Raw genomic sequence first — 14,448 nt, forward strand, 5'->3', positions numbered from 1 at the left:
ACAGTATACGTCTGAAACCCTTTTGAAGTTGTTGGATTTTATTTACCACACACTCATTGCTTTGATACTATCTGAATATTATGTTAATATCACACTAATATTAAAAGGGGAAGTGGTTTCCCTTCCCCCTTTAAAGTTGCATAATGTAGCAATGCAATTCCACACCTTAGAAAATACAAATTATATTGTTTATTATTTTTCATTCCAGGATTGGATGAGTGTAGTGCTTTGTTTGATAACAAAAAAGAGCCAATTTGGTCTAGTGATTAAGGCACTCAGCTGGAAGTGAGTTCTAGTCCTGCCTTAGGCTTCAAAGCCAGCATGAGTCACTTTTTCTCAGTTCAACCCACCTCACAGGATTGTTATGAGGAAACATGTTTGCCACCTTGAGTTATTTATAAAAATGATAAAAGTAGGATTAAAAATATCTTTAAAAACCTAAATGATTCAGCATATTATCTTCAGAAAGTTTCCATCAATTAAATGGTTGATGGTATGGCATATCAAATAGACTAAATACTTACCTGGGATTCCTACATGTCCAATTTTTTTAATTTTTTAATTTTATTCCACTGCAAATAGCCCTGAGTGCATATCTTATCCAAAGAAGCCGCTTTTTTTGTGGTTGCATGACACTATTACTTTGGCAACATCTAAAATTGTGAAACTGTAATTGTAGAGATAGTATTAGATATTCCTTTTAATAGGGCTACTGGATATTGCTGCTAGATATCATCATGTTCTATTGCTGCATCCAATGATCCTAAAGATTTCTGCAGCCTAGATATTGCAGTCCTGTACATTAATCCAAACACTCGTGGGAACCTTTCTCTTACTTAACATAGCTGTTTTATGCTCTACTGGAATGATGTAGTATGGAGTCATAAAGGAACAACATTTTTTGTATGAATGTTCAACATCTGTCCAAGTTTCCATCTGTTTGGAAGGAAACCGATGGAGAATGGGTTTGCTTAAGTGTGATAAACATACAGTACCGTGCAAACAACACAGTGAGTAATTGAGCAGGAAAGGGCTTGTTATAACTCACCTACAGTACCTACCCATTCAAACACATCTCCATTTGCTTTAGGTGGTAACTATTTCTAATAGTTAAGGGGTAAGTAACTGATGCCCTGCCAAGTATTGCTGAACTACAACTCCCAGAATTCCCCAGGAAGCATGGCTAATATTGAGGAACTGCAGTTCAGCAACATCTGGAGTTGACTTATCTCTGCCTGGGGCAGATCCAAAGCCCTGTTTAGAGCAGGAAGAACATAGAGAGCAGCTGAAAAGACCCTGAACCACAGAACCTGCCTTCAAAGCACTGAGTGGGTGCAGCACCAAGTCATGCCCACTGCCTGACAGTGAAGAAGAGCTGTGAAATCCTGCCAGTAGTTTCCTGGGACCAGAATTAAGTGTCTATAGAGGGATTCTTGGTGCTCTCTGAGCTTGGTTGCTTTCTTGTAGACTTCTCCCAAACTAGGTAACATCATCAGTGCTAGTCTGCAAGAAAACAACCAAGCTCAGAGAGCACCAAGGACCCCTCATTTCAACCCCGAGCTACAAATATTCTCCTTTATTGACAAGTGTTTATTTAAAAAAAAAAATAAGCCTAGGCTAAAGAAATAAGCATTCCCCTCAAATGAAACTTCTGACCCATTGTGAATGATTGGATGCTGCCAGAACTATCAATAAAAAGCTGTAAGGATAGTAGCTGAACACAGGGACCTTCACTCTCACTGCACTTTTCCAAAGAGAGTTCTGCATTGGCACCACTGCCAGCAATTTGACAACTAACCATATATATAAAGTGGCTACTGCACATCCGGAATTGTGCTGAAGCCTTTTTTTCAAAATTGAAAGTGCTAAGCAGGCCTTAAAGGGATCTATTTCCCCATCTCTGGAAATTGTTGCCTGTTGGGCTCAAGCCAGCCTCTCCTTCCTCCCTGCAGAGGTTTGATTGCCATGTCTCACTGGACTTTTAATGTCAGCAGAAAGATAGCGCCAAAGAAAGAGGGACTTAATGAGCCGAAATGGTGGTTGAGGAAAGGAGGCCTTGATTGAATTCACTCTTATGGTCACTAGAGGGAGCAATAACAATGGTCAGCGTTGCAAGGTTAGTGGTACCCATGAAGATGATTGTTAGTGTCAAAGACTGCCCAGGGGGAAGGGAGGCAGAAATGGTGATGATATGGAAATGCCATGGCTGAAGTACTGTATGTTATATAAATTGGTTTTTGGTCTTTTGACAGAAAATGCACTCAAGATGAGCTCAGTTCTTGATGGCTTTCACGGGCTACATAACCAAGCAGTTTTCTTGGGAAAGTACTGAAGAAGTTTGCCACTGTAAAATTTTGGGATGTTTTTCAACTTTCCACTCTAGGAAAGTTGAAAACTATAGCTCTAGGACTTTCTACTGATCTTGCATCCAGATACTAATAATGCTTAACCTTGCTTAGCTTCCATGTTCAACCAAATTATGCCATCTGCTGAGAGACCTATAATATACACATAAACACAGGTCCACGCAAGTCTATTATAACATGAGGCACCCACAGTATTGATCCAAAATGCCCCCTCTTTCTTGGGAGATATATAACAGCATTTTTGAGAGAAATGGTTCATCTACATATATTTACAAGCTGGACATGAAAATAAGGGGATGAGAATGAATAAAAACATTTTTCTCAGAGATGCTTGCAATCCAGCCTTATCCATTTTAGATTAGAAGTGGAGAGTGTGTGTGTGTGTGAGGAGGGGGTGTGTGTTAAGATTGTGTTTCCAGATTTGGGAGATAAAGAAGAAGCAAAGTAATTTTAGGTGCAGGAAGTGCTTCATAACAAACTTCAATGGTTAACTTTTGAAAATAATCTATAAGATTAATTTACAAAAGAACAATATATTATGAAAACATTGAAAATAACACATACCTAGCCCAGGGGTAAAATCTACTTACCTTCATTACCGGTTCGGAAGCATGTGCACGTGCGTCACAGGCATGCACAAACTTTTTGCACATGCGCAAAACCTGTGCATGCACAGAAGGTAAAACACACATTACTTCCTGGTTACAACCAGGAAGTAATGACACCTAGCCGGGTGGGCGGAGCTATGCTCTGCCGTCGCTACTGGATCACCGAACCATCGGCCAAGATTGCTCCCGGATCGGGCGATCCGGTCCGATCTGAGAGCATTTCACCCCTGACCTAGCCCAATCTATTTTTACCAACAGCTATTAGAAATAAGCATATTTGAAGCTGTTAGCAAGAGTTGACTTTGTAATATATGTGCATGTATGTGTGAGAAAGAAATAATGTGTGTGTGTGGCTATATAAAATTGCAGCCAGTGGCTAATTTTACATACACCATAAGGACATTTGTTTGCTTATCATTTACAATGCCATCACACATCGACTTGGTATGAACTGCATTAATCACAAATGGTTCAACAACAAAAAAAAGTTTCATGTGTTCATTGTGAAGCCAGACAATATATTAGCCAATAATAAGACTATTCAACTCAATAATAAAGATTAGCGTTATTGAAACAGAATCCCATATAGCTTAAATGATGAGAAGGGTGGAAAACTGCTTTTATCTTCTGAAATATACCTGAAAACAATTATTTTGCACAGATCCTAATTGCAGTGAAAAAAGAAAACAAAAGCGAGAAAAGAAGCAGCAAGTAGTTAGCAATATGGAAGCGAGTAGATGGTTGCACAGAACGGGTATTAGTGGGCTCCAAAGCCAAAGAACAGGTTCATATAACCGCAGCTTTAGAAAAGGTTAAAAAGAATGGTCCTCTTACAATGCCCTGCATCATGACTAGCTTGAAGTTCAGAGAAATGGAAACAGACTAACCCTGTGTTTTCTCTTCAAGCAATGCTGTGAGAATGGGATGTTAGAAGATAGAAGAGAGCTCGTACAATGGAAGAGTATCTAACCTATACTCTAAGCTTATTTCATATTATAAATCATTTCAGGGATAATTTTATTTTATTTTAGCCAGGCTTCAAATTCAAAGCAGCATTCATCCTGACATCTAGCAGTATTTCTCAACTTTGGCGACTTTTAAGATACATGAACATCAACTCCTAGAATTCTCCAACCAGGATGTTAGTTGGGAAATTCTGGGAGTTGGAATCCACATACCTTAAAGTTGCTAAAGTTGAGAAACACTGCTTTATCGGAATGCTGTCTTGTTTCAGGCTTTGGTGTCACCTTGAGATCTCTCTGCCAGGATCAGGAAATCCAAGATGAAGGATTGGCAGGCATCTAACAGGATGCCATCTTTTGGATTTGTTTTTTTTCCCTCTATAACTGAGTAATTATTTTGTTATACGAGGATCAATACTTTCACAGGGCTACTGGGATCAAAAGAGCCAATTTACACTGCATGAGGGAATATATAATTCTGAACACCTAATTAAACATCACCTTGAGATGGATTGCAAAATCTGGATGACCGTTGAATGACACCAAAGTCTTTTCTATAGTTCTTTGCTGCTATCTAGTGGCCATCTGGATGCTTATAGGCTAGGTCTGGTAGCCTTTTTCTTATTATTAATAAGGATTATGTTTTTACCACTACTTCATTGTCATCAACAACAAATAATTTGAAGAATTGTCATGCAAGGTATGGGGGAATACTATTCAAATCGTCTCTCATCTGAACTCTGGGAGGAAAAATAGATTTGGGACTGAGCTTTGAATCAAACGCAAGAGGCAAGTAGGAAGATAATTTCCTAGCAGTGTTTATTCTGCACACAAAATGGCTCCCTGTTGTGATAAGGGCTAAAATAGCTCCAGAAGAACACAGCAGTGAGAGGAAAGATCCTTAGGAAATGACTATTTCAGTTGCTAGGGTCACCTTGAAACAGTAGCTTTCTTTTTCTTTTTTTTTTTTCAAGAGGAGTCAGCTTTCGTCCTGCCTAGAAAGGCAATGGGAGAAATGAAGCCTGCCTTGTAAGATAATGAGAAAAAGATTTAGGGAGGACCACGTTTTGCACAAAACTCTGAGCTCAACATAGGCCTTTTCCCATCACTTTGCAGCAGCGGACTCCAAACTTTCCGGCTTTGTAGACTGAGGGGGTGGGGAGAGGGAGAGGATGGTTTTGTGTGGGTGGTGAGCGACTATACCCAGCTCCATTACCACAAGCAGCGGGCACATGCGCCCTCTGCTTGCACAAGTGGAAGTACATGCAAGCGCAAGTGGAACTGCATGCCCATTCATCCACTGCTTCTGTGGCCTGGTTCTGAACAGGCTGCGGCCTGGTAGTGGGCCACAGCCTGAGGGTTGGGGACTCCTAACTTGGAGAACCTTCATAGTATACCTAGAATATATTAGACCACGGGGGTCAAATTTGCCGCGTCACATTGCTGTCACGTGACATATCATGACATATTTTCCCCTTCGCGGAGCTGGGGTGGGCGTGGCCTGTGTTTGTGACACATCCGGCCCACAGGCCACCAGTTTGACACCCCTGTATTAGACCAACAGCCTGAGGGTCCTTTCTGGGTCCATGCCTCTCGTTGACTGTGATGATATTTTTAATTGGCCTTTCAGAATTTGCTGGTATTCCCTAATATATAATCTCCCAAATAATTTTTAATGTGTCTACTTATGGGATCCAAGGTAAATTTAATTTTAATATAGTTTTATTTCTGTTCTATAAAATTCTCAATCCTACTGATGCTTGCAAAATTATTATAAATTTACTCAACATTTAGCCTTTAGTATGCCAAGATTATTTATGAGTTGAATTGCACATACGGGGACTTCCACTACAGGAAGAAAGTGTTATTTAAGCAGCATTATTGATGTGGCAGACAGAGGGCCCCCTCAGACTATCTAATCTTATAGAAAAAAGCTGAAGCTGTTCTAGATTTGGTGGGGGAAAATGATTGAGTAAGAATTCCCACTTCTTCAGGGACAAGTGAAAAAGAACCTAACTTTTTCACTGCCCAACTATGTTTAAGAAAGCAGCCTTTGCTCTGCAACATTCTCTCTGCAAAGAAGATTCATCTTCTTCCCTGTCATGCTGAGCAAAAGATGAACAGGGGAAACTTGTTAAGCCGGATGAAAAGCTTGTATAATAAGGCAGTTATTGGAATCCTGCAGTTTTTGTGTTGCACCAAGAGAAGGAAATGTTGCCAGTTTCCAACAGGTGTAACAATCTTCGGCTCTTTCTAAGGGCTCTTCCGCACAACAGCACAAAAATGAAGAGAGGCAGGAAGGGAAATACCTCCTTTAATGTCCCGGGTAGGATTGGAGTGCTGGTATCTAGGGAACCTTGCTCTGCCTGTTTTCTTAATAATATAGTAATGGGGGACTTTAATTATCTTAACACCAACTGATGAACAAACTGCAGCGAGTAGGAGATTGAACAGGTTTCTGAGGTGCCTAACTGACAAGTTTATCATCCAAAAAATGGAGGCAGGAACTAAAGGGTCAGCTAAACCACAATATTAAAAAAATGTTGAGACTCTGGAAAGTCTGCAGAAAAGAGCAACAAAGATGATTAGGGGACTGGAGGCTAAAACATATGAAGAAGGGTTACAGGAATTGGGTACGTCTAGTCTAATGACAAGAAGGACTAGGGGTGACATGATAACAGTGTTCCAATATTTGAAGGGCTCCTACAAAGACGAGGAGGATCAAACTGTTTTCCAAAGCACCAAAAGGCAAGAAGAGAAACAATGGATGAAAACTAACCAAGGAAATTTCCTGACAGTGAGAACAATTAACCAGTAATACGGCTTGCCTTCAGAAGTTGTGGGTGCTCCATCACTGGAGGCTTTCAAAAAGAGACTGGACAATCATTTATCTGAAATGGTATAGGGCAGGGGTGAAATCCAGCAGGTTCTGACAGTTCTGGAGAACCGGTAGCGGAAATTTTGAGCAGTTCGGAGAACCGGTAAATACCACCTCTGCTGACCCCAGAGTGGGGTGGGAATGGAGATTTTGCAATATCCTTCCCCTGGAGTGGGGTGGGAATGGAGATTTTGCAGTATCCTTCTACTGCCACACCAAGCCACACCCACCAAACTACACCCACAGAACCGGTAGTAAAAAAATTTGGATTTCACCACTGGTATAGGGTCTCCTGTTCAAGCAGGGGGTTGGACTAGAAGATCTCCAAGGTCCCTTCCAACTCTATTATTCTATGTTCTACTGGATTAAATTCTAACTAATAGGGATAAAATGATAGAGGGACTGGAAGTTATAGGAACTTTGTGGGAGAGCAATCATGATATACTAGAATTCACTCTAATGCAGACACAGGTGAGTGAACAATTGATGCCATTCAGTTTGATATCAATACCTGGGAAAAACTGGAAAAGATAATCAAACAGTGAATTTATGAGCACCTAGAAATGAACAGAGTGATTACTTGAAGCCAGCATGAGTCTGGTGAAGGCATGGCCAGCACTCTTTGGATTCTCGTTTTTTCAACTCAGCAACAGAAGGAATAGGCTTCCTTTCGTTTATTTTTCCTGAGGTAGGGAGAGTCTCAGAATCATCCCTGAAGATCCTCCAGTAGCAGTAACAGTCTGCAAGCAGTTTTGGCAGCCGTGTTTCAAAATAGCCTGTAAACTGAAACTGAATTTGAATTGAAACCACAAATACTTTGGGAATAATTCCAGAAAGCTCAAATGAAAAGTATCAAACTTTTGAAGATATATGTTGACAGCAGCAGGAACAAACCTAACACAATACTGAAAAAGAAATTCTGCTGTTGATAGAAGATTAGGGGATTAAAATTGCTGAATAGGAAGCAATAGCAAAACTGACCATCTATAGTTATAACAGAAGTTTAACCAAATTTAAGCAGCAATGGCTCCTTGCAGCAAGGCAGATTGAGGCATTTGGAATATGGTTTCTAAGAAAAGAGTCAAGAGACTAAAAACAACAGATGGGTGAAATGACTTAAATAGATATAAGGAAAAACCTCCAATGCTTTGTAAAGTATAGCACAAATATTTAAGGAGTGGTTAGTGGTGGGAGAAAAAAAAATAGAAGTGAAGGGGAAAGTGTGTCACCAAAAATTCCCTTCACAATGTTTTACTTATATTTTGTTTTTCACTTTGCCTTTTGCATCTTTATTCTTTATTGTTTTATTCTCTTTAAGCTTAAGTAGAGCAACAAAAAAAATTAAATAAAAGAAAAAGAATAAATTAGGCACTATGCACATGCATTGAATATATACAGTATGTTGCAAGAACAAGGATTTCTTGCTCTGCAATCAAGAATCTAGAGCAGGGGTGTCAAACTCGCGGCATCACGTTGTCGTCATGTGATGTATTGCAACTTTTTCCCCCTTCGTTAAACTGGGTGTGGGCGTGGCCAGTGCGTGATACATCTGGCCCATGGGCCGCAAGTTTGACACCCATGATCTACAGCAAGAAGCTGTGCTGTGCATGGAACAGGGTTTTAACAATCAGAAGATCTAAGTAGTTTATGTTAGTCAACTAGGGGTCTGCTATGTAACATTTTTATGTGGGCAATCTATTGGACATCCTCAATTAACCACAACTTCAACATATATTACAGTAGTGGCCAGAATTGTGGAAACCTTTTGGGAAAAGTGTATTTTCTAAAACTAGCTAATAACACCACTTTTTTTGAGTAGTACCATAAAATTATATATCAATGGAAATATAATTTAATCAAGAATGTAATGCAATAACTTTTATGAAGGATTTGCTATTAGAATAGCACTTACAGTATAAAGAAGAAAAGTGAAACACGTAGAAAAAATGAGATATTCAAAAATTATTACCATAGAAAAAATGAGATATACAAAAATTAGCACATCAATTAATACTTAGTTGGGTAACCTTTAGCATGAATTCCGACCTTACAACGTCTTCCCATGGAGTGAATCAAGTCTTTTAGTTCTGCAGCTGTTATAATGTGAAACCAAGATTGAATGATTGCTTCTATTAACTGGGTTTTATTGCTGGGTCGCTTCTGACTAACAAGTTTCTTTAGTCGGCTCCATAGATTTTTCAATTGGGTTAAGATCTGGGCTATTCCCAGGCCATTCCAGCAGTGGAATATAATCTTGAAACTCGAAAAAAAAAAAAAGAGGTGTTATTAGCCATCAAACCTCAAAAATACACTTTTCCCAAAAGATTTCCACAATTTTGGCCACTACTGTAAAGTATTCTTTCTCTGTCTCAGGCATTCTTTACATTGGTGGACCATAACCATGCAATCACAGAAAGTAGGTGTATGATTTAAGGAGGTGCCAACAGTGCCCACCTCCATTCTGAGGTACCTTGTCACATTCTGACAGGCATCTCTTAAAGACATATGAATACTTTCTGGGATATTGTCTCCTGAGTTCAGGAAAAGACCCAGCTTCTTTAAGAAGGCATCATTAGCACCCATGCCTGACTCAGCAACTTTTTTCACATTGCAGTCAAAACACCGCACATCATTACATTTAGCTAATGAAATAGTTTTCTCTGCCTGTCTCAAACTGCTAGTACTTTGATCTCCAGGTGAAAGGTGTCATCTCCTTGCCAAACTTGTAATATTTGTGCTGAAAACATTAAACCAGGATTTTTTTCAAAGACACAAGATTTATGGACTTCAGTTCCCAAAATTCCTCAACCATCATGCTGGCTGGGGAATTCTAAGAGCTGAAGTCCACACATCTTAAAATTGCCACATTTGGCAATTTGCATTAAACAGGAAAAGGAGCAATACTATATGCACTCTTGTCTAAGCTCCTTTTCTATTTTGAACCATTCCGTTTCTCCAAATTCCCATTGATAGTAATGGGAATTTCCCATTGATTGTCAAAATTCCTCATAAGACTACTATAGCCAGTTATTCAAATACATTTAGCAGCCTTAATACATTCATACTCTAACCTATGCAGTCAAAACTCATGTTATAATAAATGAAGCAAAGGTAAATCCTGGGGTGTGTGTGTGGGGGGGGGAGGGTCTATAGATTCCATAATAGTGTTGAAAGTAGCATTGCATCCTTGCCATACAAGTTCCACCCGTTTTGTGTGTTTGACAGCAAATTAAGGTACAAAAGGAATGGACTGTCGTTTTGTCATTTGCCTCCTCTTGACTTCTTGCAAATGCCACGAGCTATGTCTTTTCTTGCTCTTTCCCTTATCCACTTTACAGTAGCTGATGGATCTTGTGCCCCTCTGCCTTTTCTAAAGCTTGCTCATTCATTTGGCATTTTTCTCTCCATCGATGGCTATCTTCTTCTTTCTAGGTCTTTAACTCTTAAATCCAACTCTACTGATCTGATGGATTAGTGCAATTGTTCAGTGTTTTGGGCACTCTCTTGCATCTCCATTTTTCAATAAAAGCAGATACACCAATCTTTTCTATTTCTAGGTCCATAATGGCGAACCTATGGCACACGTGCCACAGGTGGCATGCAGAACCATATCGGTGAGCACGCGATCTCAGCTCTGGTGCACATGCGCATACCAGTCAGCTGATTTTCGAGCCATCTGGGCCCACTGGAAGTTGGCAAACAGGCTGTTTCCGGCCTCCAGAGAGCCTCGGGGGGGGGGCAGTTTTCACCCTCCCCAGGCTCCTAGAAAGGCTCTGGAGCCTGGGGAGGGCGAAAAACGGGCCTACTTGGCCCACTGTGCCATCACATGCCAAAAGCGGGGGAAGCACAGGAGGGGTCGCACACACACGTGGGGACGGGGCACATAGAATTATGGGTGTGGGCCCAGGTACGCCCAACACCCCTCCCCCCACTGCCCCCACTTTTGGCACGTGATGGCAAAAAGGTTAGCCATCACTGTTCTAGGTCATACAGGCTTGTTCCTTATTTATTATCAAAGAGCTCTGAGTCTCTTTTCCTGAGGTTTTAAATAGTTCACTGGGTATTTCATCTGCACCTGATGCTTTCCTGTCTGACAGCTGGTCTATTGACCTCACTTTCTACTGGAATTAGTTCCTGAATATATTCTCTCTCCACAAATGCTTCTGTCATTTAGAGTCCTGTTTGTAAAGGGTTTCAGTGTGGTTTTTCCATCTTCTTTTAACCTCATTTGCTTTTATCATATTTCTTTCATGATTATACTTCAGCATTTCTAGATTGGTTGGGGGGAAAAAATCCTGTGATTTATTTGATCTTCTTAAAAAAAAAAAAAAAGAATGTTCTTTTCCTTCTCTTGTTATATTTTAGTTAGTTGACATTCTGATCTGAGATATCCTTTCTTGTCCTCTCTTACTTAATGTTAACAGCCTGTGTTCGGTTGCCATATGCTATTTTTATTGCCCAGGGGCTATTCTCTGTTTATATCTGGCCATCTGAATAGTTTCTTCTGAAAGCCACTTAGATCTTGTTCTTTTTGAAATTTTAGGGACTTTTCATTGCTTAGTCTCTTATTTCCTCCCATAGTTCCTCATAGTTCACTTTCTCAAAAGCTAAAAGCACTAAATCTTGTATTTACAACACTGAAATTATACCCTTGACTGTAGGTACCCCAGGCCATATACGGTTGATGCACATACTCAAATGGGAGACAGACCATCCTACAAATAAATCAGCCCTGTGCCATGAAGCATTTTATAGGTATTATACAACACTTTTTTTTTTAAATTTGATTTATATGCCACCCTTCTCCAGAGACTCAGGGCGGCTTACAATGCGTTAAGCAATAGCCTTCATACTTTTGTATATTTATACAGTCAGCTTATTGCCCCCACAAACTGGGTCCTCAATTTACCTACCTTAGAAAGGATGGAAGGCTGAGTCAACCTTGAGCCTGGTGAGATTTGAACTTACAGTAATTGCAGACAGCTGGTGTTAATCACAATGCTATCAGTCTGCTGAGCCACCAGGCTCTTTCTTTGAACTGTAGTACTTTGTACTTTGAACTGTACCTGGAAACCTCTTGAAAGCCAGTGCAGCTTATGCAGCTTTTTAGGGAAGGTGGTGAAGCTCACAGCTCCAAAAGATCCTGCAAGAACTAGATTTTTCTGCCCCCCCCTTTTTTTTAGTGAGGATTCAGGCCCAATTACAGTACTGTGACAGCATTAATCTTGCTTGTGGATGCCCTCTGGCAGGCCTAGGATGGAGGTTAGTGCATCCATTCTTTCCCTTCTTGATCTCTCAGTGGCTTTCAATACCATCAATCATGGTAACTTTCCGGGTGACTCAGAGGGTTGGGAATGAGAGGCACAATATTGTGGTGATTGTCCTCTTTTGTATGGGGCCAGATAGTGTCCAACTGACAGTGAGAAGAACCATTAATCAATGGAACAGCTTGCCTCCTTGAGTTGTGGGTGCTCCATTGCTGGAGGTTTTCAAGAATAGACTGGACAACCATTTGTCCTGGAAGGTATAAGGTTTCCTGCCTTCAAGGACTAAAAGACCTCCAAGGTCCCTTCCAGCCCTATGATTCCAGGATAGGGAGTAGAGATTAACTAAGTCTGAGGTCACTGGTTTGTGGAATACTTCAGGGTCTACCCTGTCCCTCCTCCTATTTAACAACCTCCTATCTACATCAAATTGCTGGGGAAGATCATTTAAAAACATAGGATGCAATCTCATCAGTATGTTGATGATACCCAGTTATATATCTCCACCCTGAACTGACCATATGCCGCCAACACTGGTCTTTTCCCAGTGCTTGGAGGCTGTAAGAGTCTGGATGGGGTTGGGGGAGAAGTCTTTGGCTCAACCCTGGATAAGACTGAACCCCAGTCTGCAAGGGCGGGATGTATTTCCCCTCTTAGAGGTGGTGCCCATTCCTGGACCTTGTTTACAATGATTCATATCTTAATGTGTAGGAGGTACGATGGCTCTGTGGTTAAAGACCCTGTGCTTGTCAGCTGGAGAGCTGACAGCCCGGGTTTGAGACCCGAGCACCAGGTGACAGGGTGAGCTCCTCTTACATATCACAGCTCCTGCCAACCTAGCAGTTTGAAAGCATGCAAATGCAAGTAGATAAATAGGTACCACTTCGGTGGGAAGCAGCTGGATTCTGTGCACCTCTGCGTATAGTCATGGTAGCCATGACATGGAAAGAGTCTTTGGACAATGCTGACTCCCTCAACTAAGAAACAGAGACGAGCACCACTCCCTAGAGTCAGAAATGATTGGCCAGGGGAAACCTTTACTTTTAGGTTCTGCATGATTATCTGCCCTTTTACCATAGTCTTCACTGAGAACAAACTCTTCCTTTGGAAGTTGTGTTCCTTCATCTCTGCCCATAGCAGATGTTAAGTGCAGCACTGGCTTTTTCACTTCTACAGCAGAATAAATGAGAGAACGCCCATACTCCCTTACCTTAGGTTGGTCCCCACTGAAGCTGGCAGATTCAAAATGGTAAAGAAACTCTCAAGTCAAGCTCAGCTTGAGAACTAAGGTCATGCAGTTTTCTTGAAATGGTTCAGCTCTGCCTTCTTTTAGGATTTTTTTTTTTTAGATTATTTGGAAAATGTCCAGTAAAAATGGCATTTGAAGAACCCTGCTTGCTATATGCGTGCTCTTTCTCACACTGAAGCACACATTATTCACTCTTGAAATTAAAGGATTGTCTACTCCACCCTACCATTATCCATGCAATCTCACATATATTTTACCTGGCAATAAATTCCATTTAAACCAGTTAACTGGAATGCTAAATCATGTAACCACTCCATTTGCAACATCGGCCAGTTCTTTCCACTTTCTCACTGTGAAAAATGCTGGTGGCAAAAAAAAAATCAACACTCTTTATTGAAGCCCAAACTGATTTTTTTTCCTACCACTTGTCATCTGTGTATGTATTTTGGAGATAAAAAAAATACAAATATCAGGTTGTGTGTCACAGCAATGAAATATTGCTGGATGTAAACATTGTTCATTGTGCAAGGGATGAAATGACAGAACAGAAAGATCTAACTCAGTACATGTAAGCATGGCAAATTTACATATGCACCAATTAAGTTTATGGGGCAACTATTTATTAATATGCTTAGGACTTTAGAACTTATCAACAATCATATAAAATTGGATTCCATATATGTTCAGGATAATCCAGCGTTAATCTTCTTTACCTTGAAAAACTTAGTTGACTAATAGCTGTACGCTCATCATCATAGGATCGTCTCTGCTATCTGCTCAATCGGAGTTTTTTTTAAAAAAGTCCACGTGTATAATTATTTTTATACTACCTGTGTAATGAGAAATGGATGCTAGTGATCAAAATGTTTCAGTTGCACTTCTTTATGTGATAACCACAACTGAGGCCTTGTTCAGGTTGTTACCTATTGGATTTTTGGTCTTAAAGGAAAAAACATTAGCTGAACTGTACAGAATATTTAACTGTCTATTTTTCAGAGGTCATCATTGCATTCAGTCTCTTTTCTGTTTGCAATATTCCTTTGGGCACTGGGCTGGATATTTTCACAAACAAAATGCTGAAGTATATGGGCACGTAAGTGCTACTGCATAGACATTGGGTT

This window comes from Pantherophis guttatus, chromosome 1, assembly GCF_059756535.1.
Source record: "Pantherophis guttatus breed Tessera chromosome 1, ASM5975653v1, whole genome shotgun sequence".
Lineage (NCBI taxonomy): Eukaryota > Metazoa > Chordata > Lepidosauria > Squamata > Colubridae > Pantherophis > Pantherophis guttatus.